Consider the following 26259-nt stretch of genomic DNA (forward strand, 5'->3'; position numbering starts at 1 on the left):
TTCCTAAGTGTTGGCTCTGCAGGTTCCCACAGCACTTGCAGCTCCTCCAGCTCCCAGCCCTTCCAGTGTACAAAGGCCTCAGTGCCCAGCAACTGCAGCTCTGGCAGCTTCTTCTGCATCAAGCACCTGCAGTACACACCGGCCGTCATATTCAGTGGCCAGCAGTTTTCCCCATACCTCCTCAGGCCCTTTTGTAGCAGAGTACCTCCAGTGAGACAGCTCTCCATGGATTTTCTGGCACCTGGAGGGCACATTTCAGGCAAGTTCCAAAGGGAGGACTTTCAGGAAGTTCTGCCAGTGCCACACCAGAGTGATGCTCAACCATCTAGTAAGCCAAGGCCATGCCCTCTCCGAAGAGGTCTGGATCTCAGCGGGGGATGGGGGTTTGGGAGGGGTGGGTGTTTCCTTGGGCAATCAATCACACTTCTTGGGCTCATGGCTGCTCTTTATATCTACTATATTCTTTTTTTTTTTTAGTATATAAATTTATTTTATTTATTTATTTTTGGCTGCATTGGGTCTTTGTTGCCACGTGCAGGCTTTCTCTAGTTGCAGTGAGCTACTCTTCGTTGCAGTGCATGGGCTTCTCATTGCGGTGGCTTCTCTTATTGCGGAGCACGGTCTCTAGGTGCACCGGCTCAGTAGTTGTGGCTCACGGGCTCAGTAGTTGTGGCGCACGGGCTTAGTTGCTCTGTCGTATGTGGGATCTTCCCGGACCAGGGCTCAAACCCATATCCCCTGCATTGGCAGGCGGATTCTTAACCACTGTGCCACCAGGGAAGCCCCTATACCTATATTCTTGAGAGTTCTTTTTACTTTTTACAAGCCAGTCACTTGATACACTAATCCTCTGTTACAGTTAATAATTCTTTATATTAAACTTTCCTTGTTCAAATTACTATGTGGTTTCTCTCTCCTGATTAGACCCAAATTGATATACCATGCCTGACGCCTGAGCTATCCTTGGATTTCTCAATTTTGTGATCTAATAAATTCCTTTTTTTTTTTTTTGCTGATGTTGGCTATAATTATAACTGAAACTGGAAAAGTTCTGATACAAGTAAGAACCATAAAATTAATAAAAAGGTTGCTACAGAGAAAATGATCTTAGAAAGTCCCATACATATATTTTTAAAAAGTAGACTAGATATTCAAACTTAATTAACACAGATTACAGTTCTAGAAAACTTCTCAGCTACACAGGAATGATATTATAGTGATACTTTGGAATATGCTCTAAATTATTTTTTTAAAAACCCCATGAGTAAACTTCACATCTTTGATTCAGGATGTTAGTATAAGGGACCAGTTTCATGCTACATGCCTCGCCACATGCAGTAGGGAACCCTTTTCTCAGGGAATTGATACTAATCACTCTCTGGTGGTGAATCAGTGTAACCAAGTAAACATTAAGTAGTTAAGGCACTTATATTGATCCAAAGACTATCCAAGATGAACACGTGTGAATGGATGAAAGCAGATTTAATGTTAGACGTAGATACAGTAAGCTGAGTGTCCTTAAGCAAAGAAATACTACAAGTTATTTTTAGTTTTGGTTTTGGGCTTTTAAATTATTTTGTGTGTGTACAGAAGTTGATTCTTCACTAATTTTTTCCACCATGTCTTATTAATTGGAAACATCTCTCCAATTTTTGGAATAGATATAAATTGTGTAGTCAAATTACAGTAAATGCAAAAATAACAAAACCTGGACAGTTCCTAAAAGGTACTTTCTGAGTTGAGAAAATAGCATACAAATAAATAGCCTTGTTTCAGATTCTGACTGCCAAAAACCAGGAAAGACGGCAATGATTTGGATATGAATATTTAATGATTGTTGCCTATCTACAAATTTCCCATTAACTAAGATACAACAAGTAGAAATGTCCTAGAGAGAGTCTGCCACAATAAACATTTCAAAGCTTAAAGCAAAATTGACTAAAACCCAAACAAGCAGAATATCAAACTTTGGTTCACAAGCCTCCACTGTCTGATGTCAACAACGCATGGGTAGGAGGAGTTGCCAGATTTTAAGGGTTTCAGCCCAAACTGTTCCTATGATTGCTATAAAAGAGATAAAGACCCTTATACAGCCAAGGGTTAATAATCCTTCACTTCCTTTTCTCAGCCTGTCATCTCCTTCAAAACTGGATAAGGGACCAAGAGATTCTAAATTATTTGGACTAGAGGGGTTGTTACTGAAGTTTGAGGTAGGGTAGGGATTGGAATATTACAGAGATCTGATGTTTTCCTGACGAATGTGGTATTTTTAAGAAGTGACTTGATTGGATTCTGCCATTAATATGTCTGTATTTTATAGATATTGAGAAAGAATTCCTGCATTTTTAATCTTACAAATTGTTTTCGATGTTTTTCAAGGAAAGGTTAAATTGATATTTAAACTGAAATTTTGGATACTTAAAACCCAGCTTTTATTACTTAGAAACAAATGAACTGGAAATAGTTTTCTTTTTCATTGAGTTGGGAATGTATTAACTTGGTCTTATATCACTACATGTGGAAGAATAATCTTTTTGTTTCTGCCTCTGTTATTGTATTGTTTGTTTTTCCATTGAAGTCTACTTTAACAATAACAAAATGAGGGTTATATGAGGGAAGGTGGGAAAATAAAACAAGGAGTTCCAGCGAATTGGAGCCTGGTAGACACCCCAAGCACTGGAAAAGGGACCCAATTATTATTTACTACGTTTGTTTTCTACTACAAACTTTGTGCTATTTCATTAGACTTCACAACAGTTTGTGATAATGGCCTTAGTACTCTCCCATGGAGAAAAAAAAATGAAGATCAAAATAGTCCACAATTAGGACTCTCGTTCAAACCCTAATTTGTTGGAATCCACAGCTGATGGTCTCTCTAATAAACCACGTTGCCTTTCAATGGGAGAAAGAGGAAGAGAATAGAAAATAGAGCCGAGGCAGAGAATGAGGAAGAAAAGGTCATTAATTTATTGTCATATTTTTTTTAACATCGGGTAACATTGACTCCTTTGTATGAACTTTGCGTGAATTTCTATATCAGTGTACACATCAATTCTGAGACAAATACCAATTTCAAAATGTTAAAGTGTGAAAAACTGTAATGTGGAATGAAGGAAATATGATAGTGAGAGGTGATATTTTTCTGTTTACTTGGTGATGCTTCCTTGCCCCTGGATGTTGACAACTACCCATGAAAATGCCCATGGGCTAATTAAGTAATATTTCTTCCTTCCATTCCTTATACCTCTCAGGCTGCTCTTTGAGGAGAGTAACCCAGTAGGTGCATGAGGGCAGATTTTTATTTTATCAGTTGCAGAACAACATTAGACTAAGCCACTGATGAGATGAAACAGAGGGACAAACATGGTTATGGGCTCAGTGTTACTCATTTGAAAGGTCACATAATAGAAATTTTCTGAGATGGTCAAGATAATGTTTAAGTAAAAAAAAATTTGCAATGACACTTTGAAGATAGCGTATTTTAAAAGCATCATATACTATGATTATATTTGGGTATTATTTTTTCTCCTTTTGTACTTTATTAGTTATGCCACTGGCTTCATAACTAATGTTACAAAAAGGATACTGAAAACATCAGCAGAATAATCTTCAGTGACATGTGGCATCTCTTTTTCATTCCACCACTTTATTATTTCAATGGAATTCAGATATCCTCTTGACAGACATAAATTGCGTTATGAAAGTCTCACACAGCCACCTTCAATAGACTCAGATAACTCTAGAAACAATAGAAATGGTCATATAAAATAGATATTTCCATTGAAAATAAAGGTAAAAATGTTTTTTCCTCAAAGTTCCAGAATGTATGATTTTATCCCCTCTCTATGATATCCATTTAGGTTGTCTCATTAAGTTATTAAACTTGCCTTTCCCCCTCAGCATAAGGAATACTATTCCCTAAAGAAAATGGCAAGAGCTGTACGGTAACTCTTAGTCATTATTTCATACTGTTAAAAAAATCACAACATTTTCTTCTCAGGTGAAACCTCAATAAATTTCCTTTGAAATCTTCTTATTTATATTCCTATCATTTTGCTATTCCTTTTCTTGTATGATACATGCTGACAATGAATCATAAATTTGCAAAAAGAAGGTACTGCTTCGTGTGTGTGTGTGTGTGTGTGCACGCGTGTGTGTTTTGGGCAACACCTAGTGTGCTGTAGATAGTGGATTAATATTAAAGAAAACTTTCTTAGGGACTATTAATTTCTTCTTTTCAAAGAATACACAAGAGCGTTCTATTTTTTTGTGACAGGGAATAGCCTAATCTCATTCTGTCACATAGTTTATCTAAGGTTAAAAAAGAGTATATACAAACTGAGGGTCATAATTTTAAAGCTTTGAAGACTTGTTTAAAGATAGAATGTGATGGAAAAGAGTTTGCCAGGTACCATAAACAGAATTAAAAGAGGAAGGACTATCCTATCTTTTGATTATTCTGTGGGAAATATGGTTTAAAATTTCTACTAACCTTATCTTCATTTATCTGGGCTATGTTTTGTAAGCTTCGTATCCATCCAGACCCTGTATTTTAAAACCATGTCCCCAAGTCAAAGCAGATATCTCTAAGAAGCCATCCTCTTAAGGTTTAGAGACATAACACATGCTTAACTTTGTTTCCTTAAGGACTCCTCTTCACAGAAACTTATTGTAAACGAACAATTAGAATTGTTGCCAGCAGTTTCTTTTTTTTTTATAATGGCAGTTTCTTGAAGTATACATTTTTGAGATAGTTCATACTCAACTAAGTGCACCAAACTTATTATCTAGACAAAGTTAAAGCTCATATATTCTGTACTACTTCTTGTTCATAGATGTAGAGGGTAGTGAAAAGTGTAGGCTGAAACATTTATGACTTCCAGCTAAGACAAAATTTCATTCTTTAATAATTTATTGGTGTTATATAACTGGGAGCTAACTTTGCTTCTTGTATATCTGTCAACTCTCTATTTATCTTACTGTCTCTAATTTATGGGGCCAGGAAAAAATATTCCTCCACTTCAACAAGAATTTCTTAAGTACAGAAAACAGTGAGTTCTTTGCCTACAGTGACATTTTTGAGCCTAATTAAATAATGACAGGGAGTTAAACAAGTCCAAATATTAGTTGATGGGTGCAATTTGTTGATGTACTTCAGTGGTGCATGACAATGAGGTCTGACAGAGCTTCAAACTGTACTATCATAAATCAGCTTGATGATTTGGATTGCTGAAATAGGAAATATAGTAGCTCTTCGAGATCAGATATTTCCTATGAAAATAAAGCCAAACAGGGATGATGCTGGGAGGAAAGACATACCGGAAATGTTTTCTGAGTGATCAGCATTTTGGAACATTATCCATAAATTGTCATAATACCCTTCAAACTACCATTAAGGTGTGTACTCCATAGCGGGCTGGGCTGGAGCGTATAGTTTATCCTTTTATCTGTTCCAGCTCCTTTCAAGGGGAAAACCACAATATCTGTATTTAAAAGAGGCTTGTCTGGGCTTCCCTGGTGGCGCAGCAGTTGAGAATCTGCCTGCCAATGCAGGGGACACGGGTTCGAGCCCTGGTCTGGGAAGATCCCACATGCCGCGGAGCAGCTGGGCCCGTGAGCCACAAGTACTGAGCCTGCGCGTCTGGAGCCTGTGCTCCGCAACGGGAGAGGCCGCGATAGTGAGAGGCCCGCGCACCGCGATGAAGAGTGGCCCCCGCTTGCCGCAACTAGAGAAAGCCCTTGCACAGAAACGAAGACCCAACACAGCCAAAAGAATAAATAAATAAATAAAGTGTAAAAATTAAAAAAAAAAAAAGAGGCTTGTCTCTATAGAAGTAACCAGTGGGCTGCTCCCAGGATAAGCAAAGGCTAGTTCCTTGAAAGTTTAACCCTCATAACTACGTCAAACATAGGGACAAAAACAAAAGGAAAATGTATATTATAACTTTTTTCATATATTATCTCTTCTTGATTGCTACAGAGCATTTCTGTCTTTGACTCTTGGCCTTTTTCACTCTAAAGAATATTCAGTCTCTCTGCTTCATTCTTGGCTTCAGTCTTATAGAATTCGGGTAATGGGTAGAGAAAGCTGAGAGAATCAAGGAAAGAAACTGCTTGAAGCAGGAAGAGGGGATTTTAAAAGGATAAAAGAAAAAGGAGGGGACATGGGCTGGATTTCAGGAAAAAAATTCTGAGGGTTCAGATAGACTTTGGGGAAACTGCAAGAAATGAGAGAATTTTAAAAGATAATGCAATGAATCAAGAATTGGAACATACTCTAACATACTTAGACCTTACTGGAATTAAAAATTATATTTACAGTTAATGAGCAAGTTTCTTCAAAGCAATCTATGCTATGAGTAGACCATATGTGCCTTGGCTTTTATACAGGTAAATTATGATACTCCATTTCCTTCTAAATCCTTGATTTTGGATGCTTTTTCAGGACAAGCATATTCTGAATTTTCTTAATCCTGATCACCATGTTTTATCTAAAACACAGTTTTAAAAATTATTAAAGCTTTAGATTTTTATTGGGGAACGGCAGTAAATTTTCCCATATTTGTACTTTTAAATATAAAATTGTTCCAAGCTCTTTCAAAGAAAAGTTTGAATTCTTGAAAGAAAAAGTAGAATCTCTATCCCATTTACTTCAATTCTTAATTTTCGAATGTCATCATTGTTGACAGTTTTATTGTATGTTACTTCTCATTAATACATATATCAATGAACACGAATCTTTTTTAATATCATTTTTAGCTCCTTAAATTTCAGACCTGACTCCAAAATTGAACAAGCACAATTCTTTCCATCAGGCTGGCTCTAGAGTTCTCTTAAGGGACCTACAATGCACAATTGTACATTATTGACAACCTGTTTCTTTACTTGGGAAACCCCATTTTCTATCCAAACACTTGAAGAGGGATTTTTGTCTGTTTGGTTTTGGTTTTGGGGTTTTATGTTTTGTTTTGTTTTGTTTTTGTTTTTGTTTTTTGCCTCCATGTCTACATCTTTACTAGTCAGGATAGGCTAAGTGATGCAGCACAAACAACCAGTTCCATAACAAAAATTATTTCTGACTTACACTATTGTCCATTGTGGGTCAGCAGGAGCCTCAGCTCATCATACTCATTCAAGGACCCTAATATGTGCTCCCACAATCCCAGAGCAGTAGGAAGGGCACACGGTGATCTGGACAGTGGCACCTAAAACTTCTACCTGGAAGTGAGACACATCACTTCTGCTCATTTTTCATTGGCCAAACAAAGTTACATGGCCATGATTCACTTCAAAAATGGGGAGAAGTATAATTCTGTTTTGTGACCAGAGAACAGAGAGCTGAAAATATTTGGCAAACACAATTTGTGACAGTATTTTAACACCTATAATTTCTTTTCTGGGGTCACCTCTCAAATCCTAACCATTTTTGGAAGAAAGCAATATTTTACATTATTCGCTCCTATCTTTACCCCCAAATATGCCTTTATGATTTACCTGAATATGCTACAGCAGCAGCATTTAAAACACTGAAAATTCTGGTAAGGCCATTATCAAAACATTTTTAAGAAGACTGCATAAATTCCCAAAATATGAACATTTAGTTCCAATTCTATCTACTTTTTTTTTTTTTTTGACAATTTGCTTTATACATTATTTTATGCAATTCCTTCCTTTCTGTGATTCCTTACTTCCTTGTTGGGTTAGAAAAGGTAAAACACAGAACAGAATTTTGACCAGCACTGGACTCTTAGTAGGTGGCACGAGCCTGCTATTTGGATCTTACAGACCCTAGTTATAACAAATGTTTACTGATTAGTGGTTAAATGCCTGGTATATTTATTTTTAGACCAGGTTTTCATTTTTTCCAATCCAGCTCATGAAGAACAAAATCATACGTGAAACAGTCACACTAAACTTGGCCAAAAACAAAGGGCTATGACTACAGTGCCTGGAAGAATGCTTATTCATTACTCCCTAGACTAGCATATTTCTCAGTAGAGACAAGACATATACTGCAGCCGTGGAAAATCTGGGGAACTGGAGCTCTTGAAAATACCATTTATGCTACATCAAACTTGAGCCCACTCAGGCAATGTAAATATTTCCCATATGTGATGACTGCTTGTTGCCCAGCTTCCAATTCTGAAAGAGACACTGAAAATATCCCAAATACTCCTTTTTAATTTATACCAAGAGTCTGCAGCTGTCTTTATGCTTGCAGTTGAAAGAACAGTTCTCTAATAAACTAGAAAGAGAGATATCTCACTCTGGGAAGAGTAAAAGATATAATCTTATATTTCAAGTATAAATTGAAACCATTTTCATATCCCAGAATAGATCTAAATTTCAGTAAAAATAAATTGCCCTTTAAATTATAGATAACAATAAAATTAAAGACAGCCAAAACGCAATCTACCTTGAATTTTGAATTATATCCTAAAACTCTCAATGTTTTGGCCCAGGATACTGTTATGGGGACCATCTTCATCACCCAAAATCAAGATATATGGTGTGATAAGGAATGATTTGTGCTGCTACATGGGGAGCAACAGGCAGTCTGAGATCTGTAATATAGCTAATGACACGTCAAAATTCCCAAGGTATTTCGGTAACTTAAAGCAGTGCTTTTCAAAGTGTGGTCCATGGACCACCCGCATCATTATCACCTGGGGTTAAAACCTGGGGTTTTTGTTAAAATACATATTTCAGGGCCCTATACCAGAGTAACTGAAGCAGACAATCTGGGCACAGGACCAGAAATCTGCTTTTTAAGTTCTTCAGGTTATTTTTGCACCTGCTACAAAAATCTAACACTCAGGGAGTTATTGAAAGCAGACAAGAGAAAGGAATATTTAAAATCAGGGCATTGGAAGACAGGCCAGAAACTCAGACAAGGAAGCACCCTTACTTAGATCTTAAAGCAAGGGGATATAAGAATCTAGTAGACTTGGAAGAGAAAGCATCATACGGATGGCACTTTAATAGGACTTCTCAAGGGGATTTTGAAGACTCCTTAACATTGCATTTCAGGAAGGGGGCTATCGTAATCTCCAGCAACAGTTGAAACGGCTGGCACTAATGTCCCCATCCCCTAAGACCTTCTGGTAGTCTGTCCTGAATATCAGAAGTCTGGAATAGGCATAGCCCTGCAGAGTATCCGGTTTTCTGGGATTACCAATACCTGTAATTTACTTCTCTCTACTACCATTTGACTCACTGATAGCTCAGCCCTGCCCCACAGATTTGGGATCTCCTATTGTAACCTAAGTTCTTGCTTTTTTTGGTGTGTTAATTCCTATCTAGTGTCTAGTACTCAGGTGCTCAATGAGCCTGCATCTTGCTTTCCATTTCACTCTTAAGAAGAGTCCTATCCATGAACTGCAGCCAATCTGCTGACTGATTTCCCTGAAAATGAAAGCCTGCTTGACCTGTTTAGTATACCTGTTCTTTGACTGCCTGCTATCTTGCTCTCTCTGATGGACTGGACCTCATTTGCCACATCCTTGTATCCGTGATGCTGACTGCTTCCCCAAATTATACCCCAGTGTTGTTAAACCTGGCAGATGCCATGTCTGGCCTTGCAGAAAAGATTTTTTTTGTTCAGAGCCTGCATCTGCACTTATGTGGAGTGACAATCTCTGGTCCCAGCCATGCACACAAGTCTACTTCTGCATATTACCCCCTCTCTGTCTACACACTAAGCAGTAGGAAACTGGGCCATACATAGGCGGTTACCAAGTTTTGGCCAAGAAATTCCGTAGATGTCCCAGAGGACCAGTGAAAACCTAAACAGGCTGTGAGTTGGAAAATTCTCCCGTCATTAAGTTAAGAACTCCTCAGGACTTAGATCTTCATAGGGGAAGTTCTTGCAAGTGCAAACTCAGTATTTATTCTTTGAGTAAACTGTAAACTCCTCAGAAAGTCAATAAGTGATTTTTTTTTCCTTTCTGTATGGAGCCCTTAGACTTGGAGCAGATATTACTTTTTTTGGGCAGCTTAGCTGTGCTTTAAGAACTTGGGTAAGGATCACTCATTTACCAGTATGGGCTCAGTTTACAAGGCACTTTTAGACAGGCAACAATCCTGAGCAAATTACCAAAATTTCAGCATTTGCTCCGTGTCACTTAAGAGAACATCAGTGAGGAATAGAAAGATAACAGATGTTTCTGGTCCTTAGAGATCAGAATTTGGATGAAATGGAAACTAAATTATGAGGCTCTATTAAGCTGTCTCATGCAGAGATTCTCCTATAAGATTATTCTTTTCATTCCCTAATCCTCTCACTTCTACGCTCAAGATCGACACAGGTCAAATCCTACACTTTGTCTTTCTGGCCTTGATATGTCTCCCACTTCAAAGAAAAACAAGGATAGTTTAATAAGATTACAAACCATTATTTCCACACTAGCATTTCCTATAGCAACACAGACAAAAAATAATTGGTTTAAGTTTAAAAAAAATGATCTCTGTAGAAGGAAGTAATGGATGTTGGTTTACAAAGTCAGGTGTATAAAGTGTAACTTCTTATTCTTTTATACTATCAAGTGACTGAAGCTTAATCTTGGTTAATCCAGGGCCCTCACGTTCTTGGGAGCCATCTGATGTTGCGAACATCTAGGGTTCCACGTCTGGGACGGGGGAGAGTGGCAAAGTGGTCCATGGTCGTCATCCTCTGCACACACGGGCACCTCTGAGATGTTGATTTCCACCTTCCTTGTCTGTTCGTGGACTTCAGTCCACAGGGCCAGGGACTAAGTCCTCTTTGTCCTGGCTCCTGGCTTCTGCAGGTTTGACTCTCACGTTGCTGCTTCTCTTCCCCTCTTGGCTGCATTGAGGGCATGGGGATAAGCTGGGAGGCTGTTTTGGATATGTCTGCCTAGATACTCATGTCTAATGGCCTGGCACCACACAGAGCAGCAGTAAAAAATGATTCGTTTTATAACCTCCACGCACTTCATACAGGAAGTGATTCACAGATTCCTCTGCTCTTACGTTCCCCCAGTCTGATCCAGGTTTTCAGGTCTGTCTCCCACGTATCCGGCTCAGGGAGTGGGAGAGAGGGTGGCAGAACATGGAGCCGTTACTTGGAACCCACCATCCTCCAAGCATCTAATGTCCCTTTGCTTCCCTCTGAGGTTTCCCTTTGGTCCCACTACCATGAGAGTCATTATCTGATCTTGGGGATGGGATAAAGGATCTGTTTTATTTTGTTGTTGTTGTTATAATTTAAACTTTGGATCCTGAGGATTTAAGGAGTTAGCTTTTTGAAACTCAAAAGCTGTTGCAAACAAAAATATCCGAAACGTTTCTTTCTGAATTATCCCTTTCCTGAGGCAATATTTGTAATAAAAACAAGTGGAATTTGAGTGAATATAAGGGGATAGACCATGAATGAATATCTCAAAATACCTCTTGAATGTCAGCACTGAGTCTAAGCCTCCATCATATAAAGGGATTGCCGAAACTCTCACAAATGGTGAAGAAGCTAAAATAAACAAATTTTAATAAAACTAACCCTAACCTGAATGGCAAAATGAGTGAAGGTGGAAAAAAAAAAAAAAAAAAGCTCATCTGCTTTATCATGAAATCTGAGTAAATATGAAATAAAATATATAGAGAGCAAAAACCTGGAATATTTTACCCAGAGGGAAAAAGAAGCAAGCTCATGTTCTCTTGCCTGTGTCTTTTTACTTTCCAGTTGACTAACCAGATGTCTAGTGAGACAGGTTGGCCCATCCTTTAACATATCATTATATGGGAAAACCTTGCACATGATTTATGTACCTTTGTAACAACAAGACTAGAGTAATACTGGGCCCCTAAATTTGGCATCTGCCTGTCAGGCACTGTGCTGCACACTGGTCAGAAAACCTGAAAGACAAAGCCCCTGGCCTCCAGGAGCTCGGAGTGTAGCGGAGCTAGGGAAGTAGACCAGTAAGTAAGAAGTTAAAGTGCAAAGCGATGGAAGCCATAGCAGAGTGCTGTGGGATTAAAGGGTACGGATAGAATCAGGGAGAGCATCTCAGACGAGGTAGTGATTTCTAGAAAGACAAGACCGAGGAACTATGATCTAGGCTGAAAGACCACCTATGTGTGGCAAATAACACAAAGGGGAGGCTGCAGAGATGTTGACTCCAGGTGTTCATGTGAGAATATGGCAGAGATGGGGACAAACCTGACAGGAGCGAGGGAAACATTCACTCTTATCAAGTTAGTTATCCCGAGCCATTTCCCCCAACCTCTGTGTGTGTTCATAAACAATATGGGTTTTCATATAATAAAACTGCCATAACATAATGTTCATACTTTTTTTTTGAAATGTACAAGTATATCTCTGACACAGAGCTTTACTGCAGAGAGCACTGTGGAGCATTGGGAGTTGCACTTTGGGGATAATTCATAAATATTTCATTATTCTAGTTGGTATGTATGTCTCTAATTCCCATTTCAGGAGTTAAAGAAGTTTAAAGTCAAGTGTTTGGAAGGCTTTCTCTACGAAAAAGCAGTTCCTGTGAATGGATCTCTGATATACATACTAGAGTGAACGATTCCTGCTGATACAGAAAGATAGAGGGAGGAGAGGAGAGAAGACTCAGGCTTATCCTCTGTGATGTTGAGACTGTTCAACGCAATTAATATTACAAGAAGTTGCCACATAACTGTAAGGTAGATGTTTTTATAGAGGAAACATGCTCTAGATTTGCTTTAGGATCATGGATAAGTCACACAGCCTACTTTGGACTGTTTTGGTCATTTGACATATGGGGGGTGCTCAATTACAAGATCTTTAAGATCACATCCAACTTCCCTATTATATGATTTAGCCAACTTCCATTTATAAGTAATTAATGAGCTGATTAAGGACATGAAATAAGCCACAGAACCCTTTGATGCTAAGAGTCTAAGTCCTCTGACAGAAATAACTTAGCAGTCTCTGGGGGAAAGCACTAAAGGAGACACTAGCACAGCTTTTAAAAAACCAATTTTGGATACAAGGGCAAATGGTCAGCTTATCTATCCAAAGTGACAGGCGTGTATCAATTTGGAAAAACTAAATTAACCCATTGCTTGAGGTTAAAACTATAGTGAAATAATATTCATGGCATACATCTGAAAACCCTTAATCATTACTTTGGAGTATTTCTGCTTAAATTTGACCATGTCACTGCATGGATTCTTAACTTCAAAGAAAGAGAAGCAGTATGCAAATGAGGCAGGGAGCCTATTATCAAAAAACCTAGGATAGACTTCTGGCTACGCCACTTGTTTGCTTTGTGACTGTAAGGTTGAGTCGTAAAGAATAAATAAAGAAAACCACATAGAAATATAAAAGAAAAGTGTTCATTTGCATCATGTAGTTTGTAGTTATTAAAAAAGAAAAAAAAAACCCACTTCGTTTAACTTTTCTTGCTCTCCTTTCTTAAAAGAAAATAATGGGACAGGAGATGGCTTTGTCTCAAAATGAAATGCAACACCCACTTACCTTTGTTTCACCATCACCATCAATTGGGCTAAGATCATTGGTATTATCTGGGTTTAACTTTAGTGTGGGTTTCTTCAAAAAACCAAATTGAACTCATGAAGAATAAACCAGTTTCTTTAAGATTAGTTGGATTTCACTTTTTAAGAATGTTTAGTGTCAATATAATAAAATTTGCTCTTTTGAGTATTGAAGGAAGGAAGGAATGCACGGGAAGTGTACAGAGCACTAGCTAGAACATATGCACGTTAGCCATTTTTGGAACCCTTATTTTATGTGAGAAAATGAAAGCTCAGAAATATTAAATAACTTGCATAGGATGATACCTGTAAATCGTGCCAGGGCTGGGCCTCAAGTCCTGAAATTCAACTCCATAGCCCTTGCTCTTAACCCTCTACTAAGAGCTCACTGAAAAATTGAGGGAGAATATACATATATATCTCTTTTAAATTGCCAGCAGTGTGGAAGATGGATTGGAGTGGTACAGGATTAGGGAGATAATTAAATTCTGAGCAAGATGGTGGCCATGAGAACGAAGACAAAAAAATGCTGGGAACACATATTTTTTAATTCTATAATCACCATCACCTGACTGTATAGGAAGTGAGGAAGGAGATAAAGATGAAGGGCTGGTTTGAGCTGGGGTAAGATAAATTGTTTGAAGCACTGGAATACCTGAGACAGCATTGTATAGGAGGCTCTGACGAGCAGGGCAACTACGTAAGGAAGGTTGTACAGTCAAGTTGGGGCTGAGATACAGCCTAGGTCCCTGCCAAGTCAAAGCATTGTGCATCCGGAGGAAGGGGACCTTTATTATAACTTGTATAAAGTATGGATTAGAAGAGGTCTTGCTGACCAGATCTCTAGATTGGGCTTTAAGTTGAAGCCGTGAGACTGGATGCAATCTTCTGAGGAAGAAAGTATAATGGGGGGAAATAAAAGAAACACACAAGGAGGTGGGAAAAAGACAGGAGCCCTCTGAAGAGAGTGAAGAAAAAAGAGATGGAATTACAGGCCATTACAAGATCCCTAACATCTCACGACAGAAATTGCACAAGTCTGTGAATATACTAAAAACCATTGAATTGTGTACTTTAAATGGGAGAATTGTGTGATATATTATCTCAATAAAGTGGTTTATAAAAAAAAAAAAAAAAGAAGACGAAGACAGTAAATAGTATAAATGGTAGAAAAAGCAGAGGTGGGCACAAGGATAAGAAACTGTTGGATTTAACCATTAATTCCACCATCATTAGCAACCTCTGAGAGATATTTTCAGTATTGTGATAGAAATAAGTGCCAAACTGCAAAGAGTTATAGTGTCAGAGGGAGGCGAGGAAGCAGAGGCAGAAAATGCAAATTTTTCTTGGCACCAAGAAGATAAAGCTTGGTTGAGAAAGTTGAGTGTGTATTTGTTTAGTGTAGCAGAGGCTTGAACATTGGTTGTGCCCTGAGGAAAAGCAAAGGTGCAGGTAAAAGGATATAATTTATGAAGCAAGGCCTGGTTTCATCTTCATAAATATTTTGTTTAAAAGTTCCATAAACACCAGTGGCCCAGGAAATTCTTTAGCAAATACTCATTAATGAAATGACAGCTATTTAAAAATGTTCCCATAGCTTTTATATGTTTATCACCCCTTGTGTAATAAAGACTTCTGGCATGGAATTTTGAGTTCTTTCTTTAGTATGAGAACTCTTCTGTTCCCTGAGGATTTTCAGAGAATAGGGTACATGGTTGACCTCTTACTCAGACAGAAGGAAATTATGCTTTCACCTCTTGCCCCTGAATAAATTTATCGCCCAGTCATTACTTCTTCTGGATGAATATAGAAATTAGACTGAAAGCTGGAAGCCTGGATTCTAGATGAGTAGTATTTCTGGCCTTAGATCTCCTACTCTGTAAAAAGAGAGATTTGGACTTGCTAATTTCTAACTCATTACAGCTCTAAAATAATCAAATGAACAAAAAATCATATGTAAATGAATACTTATCCTTATTTTGTTTATCAAAGAACACATTGAAACAACAGGGGTTCCCAAAGATGGGGGGGCATATTCTATTATGTACGGTATAGTCATAGTATAGAATATTATACACTTGTCAATTATTTGTTTTCCAAAGTGTTCTGAATGATATAGAAAAAGTTGCCAATAAAATGTTACACGAAATAGGTGGAATTCAAATGTGCAGTGCTAAGCCAATTTTGTAAAAATAAGATGAAACAAAATGTTGGTACCGTATTATGTACACAAATACAGAAAGAAGTCTCACAATAGGAATTAATCTTCTAGAGAGTGGAATTGGTGACAATAATTTATTTTGTCACTCTCTTTATAATCATTATCATTGCTAACTCCCTTGTGAGTTGGGAAAGGCATTTTACATTTGAGGTTTACAGGAAGGTTGTTTTCATTTCCATCGTATTCAACTCTACTGATAATGTTTTCATGTGTGGAGAAGGAGGACCTATAAGTTCCGTCTTCCCTGCTGAACTAGCACCATGTTGCAGAGAAGGACCACAGAAGACACGCTTGATATTAAACGTATTCAAAGGCAAGCAGGTTGGAGATAGAAGCTACAGAAACATGAAAATTGCTCCTTAGAATTACTATTATTTTTTGTCAGTTTGGAAAGATGTCAGTGTTTGCCTAGATCTTTCTAACTTATATAATCTTTAAAGTTTTTTTTTAAATTTTAAGATCACCAAAATAATATTTGGTTTGTAAAATTGTCTTGGACTCAGCTACATTTATTTATTCTTCTAATTTCCTGCTGTTTCCCCCACAAAAAAATATATATAATATTAATACAATCAAATGCTAGCAACATCTGCTTGTAGCAAATGTATTATAAATCCCACAGTACCTTCAGCAAAATAAACCAAACAAAAAAGGGGTAAAGGAAAATGGCTGACACCTCCATGTCCTCCAACTCTGCTTTTTAAATTATTATTGACAGTAGGCACCTGATGCTTTTTCTTCATAGAAATGTACAGTTCCAAATTACTGTGTGCTAACCGCAATTTCATAATTTGTTAAATGGCGTTTTCTAATGAAGTTTTCATGTTTTAGCATGACCCAGCAGTAAACTAAATAACAAATACTCCAATAATAAAATATGAAGTAAAACATATGGTTTTAGTATCATCTTATTTGTTAATACTGTTTTAAGTTATGTTCATTCAACAAACACTTATTGCATGACTAAGGTGTACCAAAAGAACCTTAGTCTTTGACCACATCACCTTTTAAATTGTCTAGAAGTACCAGTTTAGTACATTAAACAAAGGCCAATATATAAGGATGTAGTTCGGTCAGTTTGAGCATCTCTTCTTTCCTGAGAGGTTGTAATTGAAAATAAACTAAATGCAGATTTTTATGAGAACAAATCAATTATCTCTCTGTTCAACAATTTAGGAAATATCAACAGCTTCTCTCCCCAGTTCACAACCTACCGCATTAAGCTTGACAGCCCCTTGGAACACATACATCTTGCTCACTGATCTAGTTCATGAGGGGCTAGCTTCTGAGACTTCTGGAGAATCCTCACGAGGTTATGTTAAAAAGGATCCTTACAAGGCATTATCAGTGAACACTGATGTGTTAATTTATTTTAGCTTTTTCTTCCTTTACTAGTTTGAAAAAGCATTTTCTAAATAGAAGTCTTCCCAAGTGTGTATTCCTAATGGCATTGAGTTTTCAGGGATTTTAAGTTTAGATGTTGTGGTAATATAGTTCTCATGTAAAATATGCATCATATATCAAATTTCCTAATTAGGTATGAATGTGAAAATTAAATTCTGATTAACCTGAAATACTCAGTTAAGTAAAGGAAACATTTATCACATTGACTTAAAATAACAATAGTATACTTTCAAATTTAAAGAGTTATGTTTCAATTAGAATACCATTTTATTTTAACATAACTCATGCTATTTAACTGAAAGAAGTAGGGGGGGAAATAAGCAAAATCTCTATCTTTTAGACAATGTTTCTAAATTCATATAGACCCTAAATTCACTGTTGCAGACAAAAGGCAGTCCTTAATTCATTGTTTCAAACAGAAAGACTTTGTCATACACACCACAAGATGCTTTAATACCTAGAACAATTTCTACAGTGACTAGGAGAAAACTGTATTTAAAAAAATAGCTTAAGTTTAAAAAGGGCCTCCAATACAAAAGGCCTCACAATGTAATTCTATATAAAGCTCTATGATCAAGTAATTAGCAGTGGATTCTAATTAAAGTTGGAATGTAGAATTGCCCTGGACTCAGCTTATAGCTTCACGTATCTGTCTAATATATCCAGTTTTAATATTTTTCTTGTGTAGAATAGGATTAATTATCAAGATCATTGAGAAACCAGTGATTCATTTTGCTCTGAAATGCACAACAGAAAAAATATTGGAAGATAAGAAAACATATATTCAGCTACTAAATTCAATGCTTTACAGTATTTTCAGCTTAAAAAAAGTTGCAAGAGAAGATGCAGTTAAAGAAACCAAGATATCATTGAGACAATTAGCCTTGCATTCCTCTTTTTTCCCTAAAGTATCATCACCACACAGAAGAATTGCATAGACTAGATGATAATGATTTTTTTTGCTTTTCTCTCTTTCCTACAAAGCAGTATTATGCTATTTCCCAGCCATACATGCATGTGAATAGCATATGTGTGAATGGGACTAAAATAGAATACATAGTACTTGATTAATATTAATTAATATTACAGGCCCCTTGGGATTTGGCTAGTCACTGACTCCTTGACACATGCCTCCAGTAACTGTATAAAAAGCAGAACAAACAGCACTTTCTGTATCTGATGCAGGAATGAGGTAGTTATCCCAGAGCCACTTCCATGACAACTTCTACTACAGAACACAACCAAGAACTTGGACATAAACCAAAAGTCTCCTAAGCACCTAAAATAGACGTCACTGTGTCTATGCACTTTGGTTCTACACTTTCCTCATAAAAGATTCTCTTGGGGTCTTCAGATAAAGTTATTGTCTCTCATTCCTTCCATAATTTTTTATAAATTTGTTTTTTTTCTGGTTTCCTTGTGCACAGCACAAATGAAATAATAATTACAAAGGTTTGGTTGAGGCTGAAGAGAGTTGTTAGAGAATGCAAACTGTCCACATCAGTAGGTAAAGAAATCCCATTTCCATATGGATGGTGGACACACACACACAAAATGTCCTATAAGAATAATACAACAATTTTTAAAAGCATAGTAATTATGTGACCTTTTGACATAAGAAGAAATAGGCTTACACACCACAGAATAGAGCCCCCAAGTATTATTACATTATAGAATAATTCTATGATGTGTATTCATGACAAGAATACTGAGCAATTCAGAAAACATTAAATTGAATTTAGTCCCCTCCAGAGAGATAGCAAAATATATAGTGGATTTCAGAAAGATGACTCTCCAAAAATGGCTAAATTCTTTCTAAAACTTTTGGAGTTTTCAGTGGTAGACTTGTAAGATTTCTTTCTGGAAAGTCCACAGATAGAGAACTCCTAAGTTGCCTCTATCACCTGTTTATTGACCAGCAGCAAATACTATATATTAATTAACCAGGCCTCTGGGGAAAGAGTGACATCTCAGATGACAGTGGTACATGGGGTCTTTTCCGTCCACTCCACTGCCACGTGGGCTATTCCTCTTCTTCTGCTCTGAAAGCCCCTCCATAGCTCAGTGATTTAAAATCTTATGGCAAACATCACTCTTAGAAATGTTGTCCCTTTAAGGTGGATGAGCTTAACAAGATAAACTTCATTTAAAAAAAAAGCAGGCTTACCAGAATTTTTAAAGATAAATGGGGGTAAAGGGAAGGAAGGGTTAAAATTAACAAGCATAGAAGCAAACTAAAGATAAAACCCCAATTCAAAAACTTGTGTTTTCCAGGTCAGACCCACCAAGCTGTGATGAGGTCAGGGAGCCTCGACTGAGCCAGTTAAAGTGCCTGGAGCTGCCCTGTGCTGGTCCTCTTATCTGATTGGCTATATAGGTTTTATACTTGAAGCTGATGATGCATTAACCAATCTCTGCCCCCCTCCCCCCAGGTCAAGAGCATTCTGTACATTCTGTAATATTAAAGCATATCCCACTTTATTCTATATGAACAATAAAACATAAAAACCACCCATGACAAGAGGAAACAAAGGACAAAGTTAAACTAAGCTTCAAAATAAAATAACAACAACAATTATTAGGTTCCTGAAAACAAAACAAAACAAAATCTTAGCAGCTTCAACCACCAACAGCTACAAAACAATACTAAAGAGCTAAAGAGCTAACATATTTTAGAGTGTGTTTTCTCTCAGAATAGAGGCAAAGTGGGAGAAAAAGGTCAAATGACCACAGAATACTTGTGCCCGAAACAAACGAACCCTGAAGGAGATTTCAGTGAGTAAAAAACAGTACCTTATAAGTAACTGGTCTTGTCTACTCACAGCTGTTTCCAGTGCCGACTCTTGTTTAACTGTCTACTGACTTCAGTTTAAAGTTAATTCTGTTGGCAAAAAAAGTACAGAGCTTGTCTGGAAAATGCTGCTTGGACATAAACCATTCCTTTCAAAGCGGTGGTAGCTGTATTTAAGTTTTCTTGTAGAGGGGGATATAAACCCTTCCTGTAGCTAATTTTATTCCTCCTCCTTCCCCTCAGACTTAGTCAGTATCCTCCTATCCCATATATTGAAGAAAGAGACAGAGAGGGAAGGAAAAAAAAAAAAAAAAAAAACCACTGCCAGGAAATATACCTTAAATAATGTAGTATTTGAGCATTTAGAAAAAAGACAAAAAAAATTTTTAAAAAAAGGAGAATTAAAAATGAGAACCGTAGAAAGCACAACAGGATCTTAAATATAGTTTAACCCAATGCCCTCATTTTATAAATAATGAAACTGATGCCCAGAGAAAACATGATTTGTGCAAGGTCACTCACATAGCTCATTCGTGCCAGCTAAGAATAGTTACCAGGTTTCACAATTCCCAATTCAATGCTTTTTCTCCTACGCTAGAGTACCTGAGGGGAAATGGTTTACCTTTTTCCTCTGTATCCTTGTATCATACCCAAATGACTTGGCAGGAGGAGTAACACAATTACAATGTGAGAACCATCTGTTCTCAGAAAAATAAATTCCTCTCCACTTTAAAATCCTTAAGAGTGAAAGTCTCTCTATAATGCCTAATTTCTTTTGTACTTAGGAAATAATCTTTCCACTGATGATTTTCCAGAGTATTTTTATGACTCGGGAGTTGCCATTTTTCAGGGGATGTGAACATCCCTTAGTGCTTACAGAGAACTACTTCTGAAAGGGACGGACCTGTGACAGGTGTTCAGTATTTCTACCCAGTATCAGTGGTATTGTTACATGGCTCTCGAACCGGAAACACATTACTATTACCAAAAATCTCCACTTTCAATTTGTCAGAAAAATTTTTACCACACATACAAGTTTATTCTTGACTATTATTTATTATATGTGACCAAATAATTATAAAAGTATACTTTTTAAAATGAAAATTGGATTAGATTTTTTGAAACATGTTTTCCAAAATGTTGAGTAATTAATGCATACCGTATCATTTTTACAACCCTGACGAATAAGCAAGTGATATTCAGAACACGTAAATGCTGAGAGAGAAATCTTGTAAAACCACAGTGCTTCTTGACACAATGGCACGATCCTATTCTTTTATTCTGAATTGTCTGATTGTTGTCTACGCAAAGGGAAATCCCACAGACATTAACATCTAATCTACATTTATACGTAACACTAATATGTCAAATATGACAAGAGTTTGACACACTGATATGTATTTCTTGGGTTTACTAAAAGTTTTCCATATTTTCCTTTTATTTCTTTTTTGATTTGAACATTTTGCCTGTTGTCTGTTAGAAGAGGCAGGAAGGAAGTGTGAGTAAAACTTTGAAAGAGAAGTAGGCTGTGAGGAGACACACAGAGATTTAGATGGATTCAGGGTTGTTAAGCGGACTCAGGAAAAAAGGTGTAGAGAGAAGTCACGTACCAGCAGGTTGTTTAGAACAGAAGTGGGCTGAGCCACAGACAATAGATTATAGGTATTGACTTCAGGAACCAAAGTCTCTCAAAATAGATTAAGCAAAGAAAGAACCAGCAATTTTGGTGACCAGTGCAAGCAACAGGAAATTGGCCCTCAAACTTACTTTGTAATTCATGACATGGTTCCTTTCTACGAATTGGGAGGAAAGCAAGTGCTGTCAATATGTGAAATTCAGCATGATCTAAAATAGCACAGTGGGACTTTCCCAATGGCGCAGTGGTTAAGAATCCGCCTGCCAATGCAGGGGGCACGGGTTCGAGCCCTGGTCCGGGAAGATCCCACATGCCACGGAGCAACTAACCCCGTGCGCCACAACTACTGAGCCTGTGCTCTAGAGCCCGTGCTCCGCAACAAGAGAAGCCACTGCAATGAGAAGCCCGTGCACCGCAACCAAGAGTAGCCCCCAGTCGCCACAGCTAGAAAAAGCCTGAGTGCAGCAACGAAGACCCAACGCTGCCAAAAAATAAAATACAGTAAAATAAAATAAAATATTTAAAATAAAATAAAATAGCACAGTGATATACAACCATTTAAAAAATTTTGTCCCTTTATATTTAGGACCCTTGGACATACTCCAGGTTGCCCTACTCTTGGCATGCTCTGAATTTCAGAATACTAAGGTAGTTTAGAGGGGAAAAGTTACTGTGTTATGAAGACAGAATCTGTGGAGTTGAATTCCACTGATGGGAGAAGTACTTACAGCAGAGGTGAACTCCAGGGCAGACTGTATTAACACAGACAAGGCAGTCAGAATTCTCTAACTCTTGATCTCCTCCTCTTTTTCAGGTTTACAGTAATGTAAGAAGAAGGCTTGTACTAAAGAATCCCAGAGAGCAGTTTTGTGATAGCAGTGAAGGGAAGTGAATGCATGAACAGCTATTAGATTATTCTATGCTTGGGAGAAGTTTTCATACATGGAAGTTTTTAACAGTCCCAGGGGACTGATGTCCATAAAAAATCTCAAGCATCAACTCTCTTAAACCAATTCCAGCACATGCTTACTCGGTTGCCCATTTCCTCTCACAATCCAGTCTCTTAGCAGCAGCCAGAGTAATTATTCCCCTCTTCCTCTCCTCTGCTGGTTTCCATCATTCCCTGCTACATATCATCCAGTGGTTTCCCATCATTACTCTCCTTCATCCCTTCCATGGTTTCCCATTATCCCCTGGTTCATAGTGTCCAAGAGTTTCCCATCATTCCCTGTTTCATCCCTATAAGTTTCCCGCTGCCCTTCTCATAAATCCAAATGCCTAACCATAGCCTCCTAGGGTCTTCATCATTTCGCCCCTGTTTATCTTTCCTGCTGCTTTCCTGACTTGCTGTTCCATCTGTCTAGAATGTTCCTCCCTCATATCTTCACAAAACTACCCCCCTTCTCAGCACTCAAAGCTCATCTCAAATGCTTCCTCCCCAGAAAAAGAATTTCCTGACCACTCTGGCTCACCATCCTCCCCACCACATACACTTACTCTCTCTACCTCATTTCCCTATTTTGGTTTTTCTTCATAGCACTTACTACTATCCAAAATTGTCTTTGGTTCTTTTTTACTTATTCATTCATTTCATTAGTTAGTTTAAATATGTTTACTGTATGTCCTCTAGAATAAGTTTTATACCATCAGAAATGTATGAGAAGTTATAAATAAGATCAGAAACATTAGATTTAGGCTGTTTTAACCTCATTCTTCTCAGTGTTCAGAACAGTATCGACTATAAAATAGGTCTTTGATAAATATTTCTTGAATGTATTATTTATATTCCTGCCTGGGTTACTACTCTTCAGTCAACAATCATCTAACCCAAGTCCATAAGCATGAGGGCAAAGACTAATCCACCTTTACAACTGACAGAACCCTGCAAATCTCCTTGTGGCTCAGCAGCTAGGCACCCCGGAAATAAAGAAAGAGCCCCTGTTGGGCTCTAGGCATGTAGTTGTATCTACACAAGGGGCCTCTAAACCCTTGAATTTTCTTAACGCAAAGGCCAGAATATCTCCTTGACTTGCCAGAATATCCTTCATGGATATATGCACCTAACTAGGTATGGGGGTTTTTTTGCTGGAAGGTCCTAAGAGCTTCCAGATATCTCCTTTGTTTCCTGAACTCTACAGTAATTGCACTTATTAAAATAGCAGATATCCTAATTCTATCCTTTTCAGGTGGTTTCAAGAAACTGCTCTCAGCTGCCAGCTCTTCAGGAGCAGAAGCTAAATCCTTGCATTTACAACATATGTTTTTTAAATGAAAAGGGGGAAGACTAAATAATTTTAGAGAGGTGAGCTCACAGATAATTTCATCTCCCATCTCAGTTCTCCTCCACACTGATTCAGAGCTCTCCAGTGAGCTGTAAATTAGATTTCCTCTCCTGTCTTATGTCCTACTGCTTCCTAATTACCTGTTTTAGTGAGTCAGCCTTTCTGGGTCCTGGGACTCAGATGTATTGTGGGTCATGTGACTGGCTCAACACACTCTGGGTCCAGTCACATCAGAAAGGTGTTTTGTGATGGCAGGCAAAGAGAGGGCGATCCTCTGTTTGCAAGAGAATGATTTTTCCCAGGCACCACAGCATCTGCCCCCCTAGGACACCCTGGTAGAGGAAATTTCTTGCTTGAACACTGTTACCACTCAGTGGCAAATAACATCACTTTAAATTGTTTTGGAAAAAAGTGCCCTTTTCTTATGGTACTGACTAAATATTAATCTAAATACATAGGTGTCATTTATTTAGTCAATAAATCAAAGCTGCAAATAGTTTTTGATTGCCTTCTATAGACAGGGCTTTGTGCTCGGTCATGAGAGCTGTATAATTATTCCTTGCTATATCATGGGATAATAATATTTCTTTATCCAGAATACAAAATTCCCTAGGAATATAAGGTGAAAGTTTCTTCTTTCATCCCCTCCTTTCTTCCTCTCTTCCCTTGTTTCCTTCCTTCAATTTATTGAAGCCCATATTTATTGAGTTCATATAATGTGCAATGTTTGAGTATAAAGAAAAATACGAAATCCAGCATGGGGAGAGACTTACCTTTTGGAGGTGGAAGAAGTCTACACACTTGGGGAAATCAGCATAAAATTATAGGAGAGCACATTAGAGTAGCATGGAATCAAGAAGGGAAGTGACCAAAGAAGGCTTCCTTGAGGAGATGAAACCAAAGCACATTTTGAATGCTGAAGGAAAGGAAAAGGACTAACATTCCAGGCAGGAGACAGGACATGCTTGGGCCACTTCAAGTAGTTCTACAGAGCTGGCATGTAGAATGAACGACAGACTAATAGATAAAATATGCAGGAAGAAATATAGGCAAAAGCCAGAGTCAGGAATTGGGGTTTTATCCTGAAGGCAATGGGTAGCTACTGAAGGATTTTAAACACGGGATATTTTGTTTTTAGAATGTTAAGTGGAGAAAGAATTTAGGAACAAGTGATCTAAAGGACTACTTAAGAGGATCTTTCTTTATCCAGTTAAGACATTGTGATGGTCTGGAATTAGGCAGTAGGGACAGAAAGACAGAGATGGCCTCAAAAGATGTTTAAATTGTTCCATAGGTAGGAAGATGTAGGAAAGGCAAACTTACTTCCAAAATTTCCATAAAATCATTACAGAAAAATGTATACAGTATTAGAATCGCATGAAAATGTAGTAAATCCTCATTACATAAAAGACATTTTTCATAAGTTCTCTCCATTTACAGAATAGGAAGCTGAGGCACGCAGCTTGAAAGAGTGACAGCAGAATTTGAACTCATGTCCATGTGGCCACAAAGCCCATATTCTTTTTTTTTTTTAAATAGAAAGTGTTATTTATTTTCATAGTTTTTTTTTTAGCCTTAAATGCATACTTTGTACTTTTTTTTTTTCACACACACACTGTATTTTATTTTTACAAGAGATAAATAGACTCACACCAAGCATTGTAAATGGATGACCACAACAAAAGCAACAATGATTGCAATTACCAAACATGAAACACACTCATACTATGTCATAATATTGACATTCAGTCCAGTAATCCTCCACTGTAACAGCTCTTTTACTTTGCAGTGAAAATTGATTTGTTTATTCTTTGCCTCTGAGTCCTTGTGGGATTTTTTTTTTTTTTAAATTCAAACAGAAAGTCACAAAAATTATACTCATCCTCATCAGTTCACTCAGTCCCATGTAATTAATTTTTTTATCTTGATCTTTTGTTAGCACTTTTATGAGTTCATCAGTTTTTCATTAGAGTACTGAAAATGCTTAAAAGCCCATATTCTTTACACTAAATTTTCTGCCCCTTTTAGGAGATTGTAGATTTTTAAATTTGGGTGATTAGGCTTGAAGAGATTGGAATACAATTTGGCAGGATCTTAAAAGATTCCTTAGGCAGAACTTTTAAGGTTTTTCTAGGTATAAGCGTGTTCAGATTTGAGACCCAACACACAAACAATTGTATTTGCATTGTTTCTACGGAACTATATGTTTTTCTCCCTGCAAAGCACAAACCCTTCATCAAGTTCCTCTTGATAACCTAATCATTTTAAGCCTAAAAGATTTATTCACACTCTATACCAGGATAGTCAGTTGAAACGAAAATGAAAGTGGACTTGGCAGATATCCTAGTTTAATCAAGTCAAATATTGAGTTTTGAGTAGAATGGAGTTTGAAAGACAAATCAGTTTCAATGAATCTAGGAAGGGA

At 37.5% G+C, this 26259-nt stretch overlaps 1 protein-coding gene across 2 annotated transcripts in view; it reads right to left on the reverse strand.

Moving 5' to 3' along the window:
- The window catches only part of ARHGAP24 (Rho GTPase activating protein 24), a 522903-nt gene that overhangs the window by 201388 nt on the left and 295256 nt on the right, over nucleotides 1-26259 (reverse strand). The window contains exon 1 of one of the 2 annotated variants that reach the window (XM_036853849.1): nucleotides 19919-20091. The exons of the other annotated variant lie outside the window; for it this stretch is intronic. The gene's annotated coding sequence lies outside the window, so the exon portion shown is untranslated. Of the gene's footprint in view, nucleotides 1-19918; nucleotides 20092-26259 lie in introns of those variants that run through there. 2 annotated transcript variants of the gene reach the window in all.

Source organism: Balaenoptera musculus, chromosome 5 (assembly GCF_009873245.2).
Source record: "Balaenoptera musculus isolate JJ_BM4_2016_0621 chromosome 5, mBalMus1.pri.v3, whole genome shotgun sequence".
Classification (NCBI taxonomy): domain Eukaryota; kingdom Metazoa; phylum Chordata; class Mammalia; order Artiodactyla; family Balaenopteridae; genus Balaenoptera; species Balaenoptera musculus.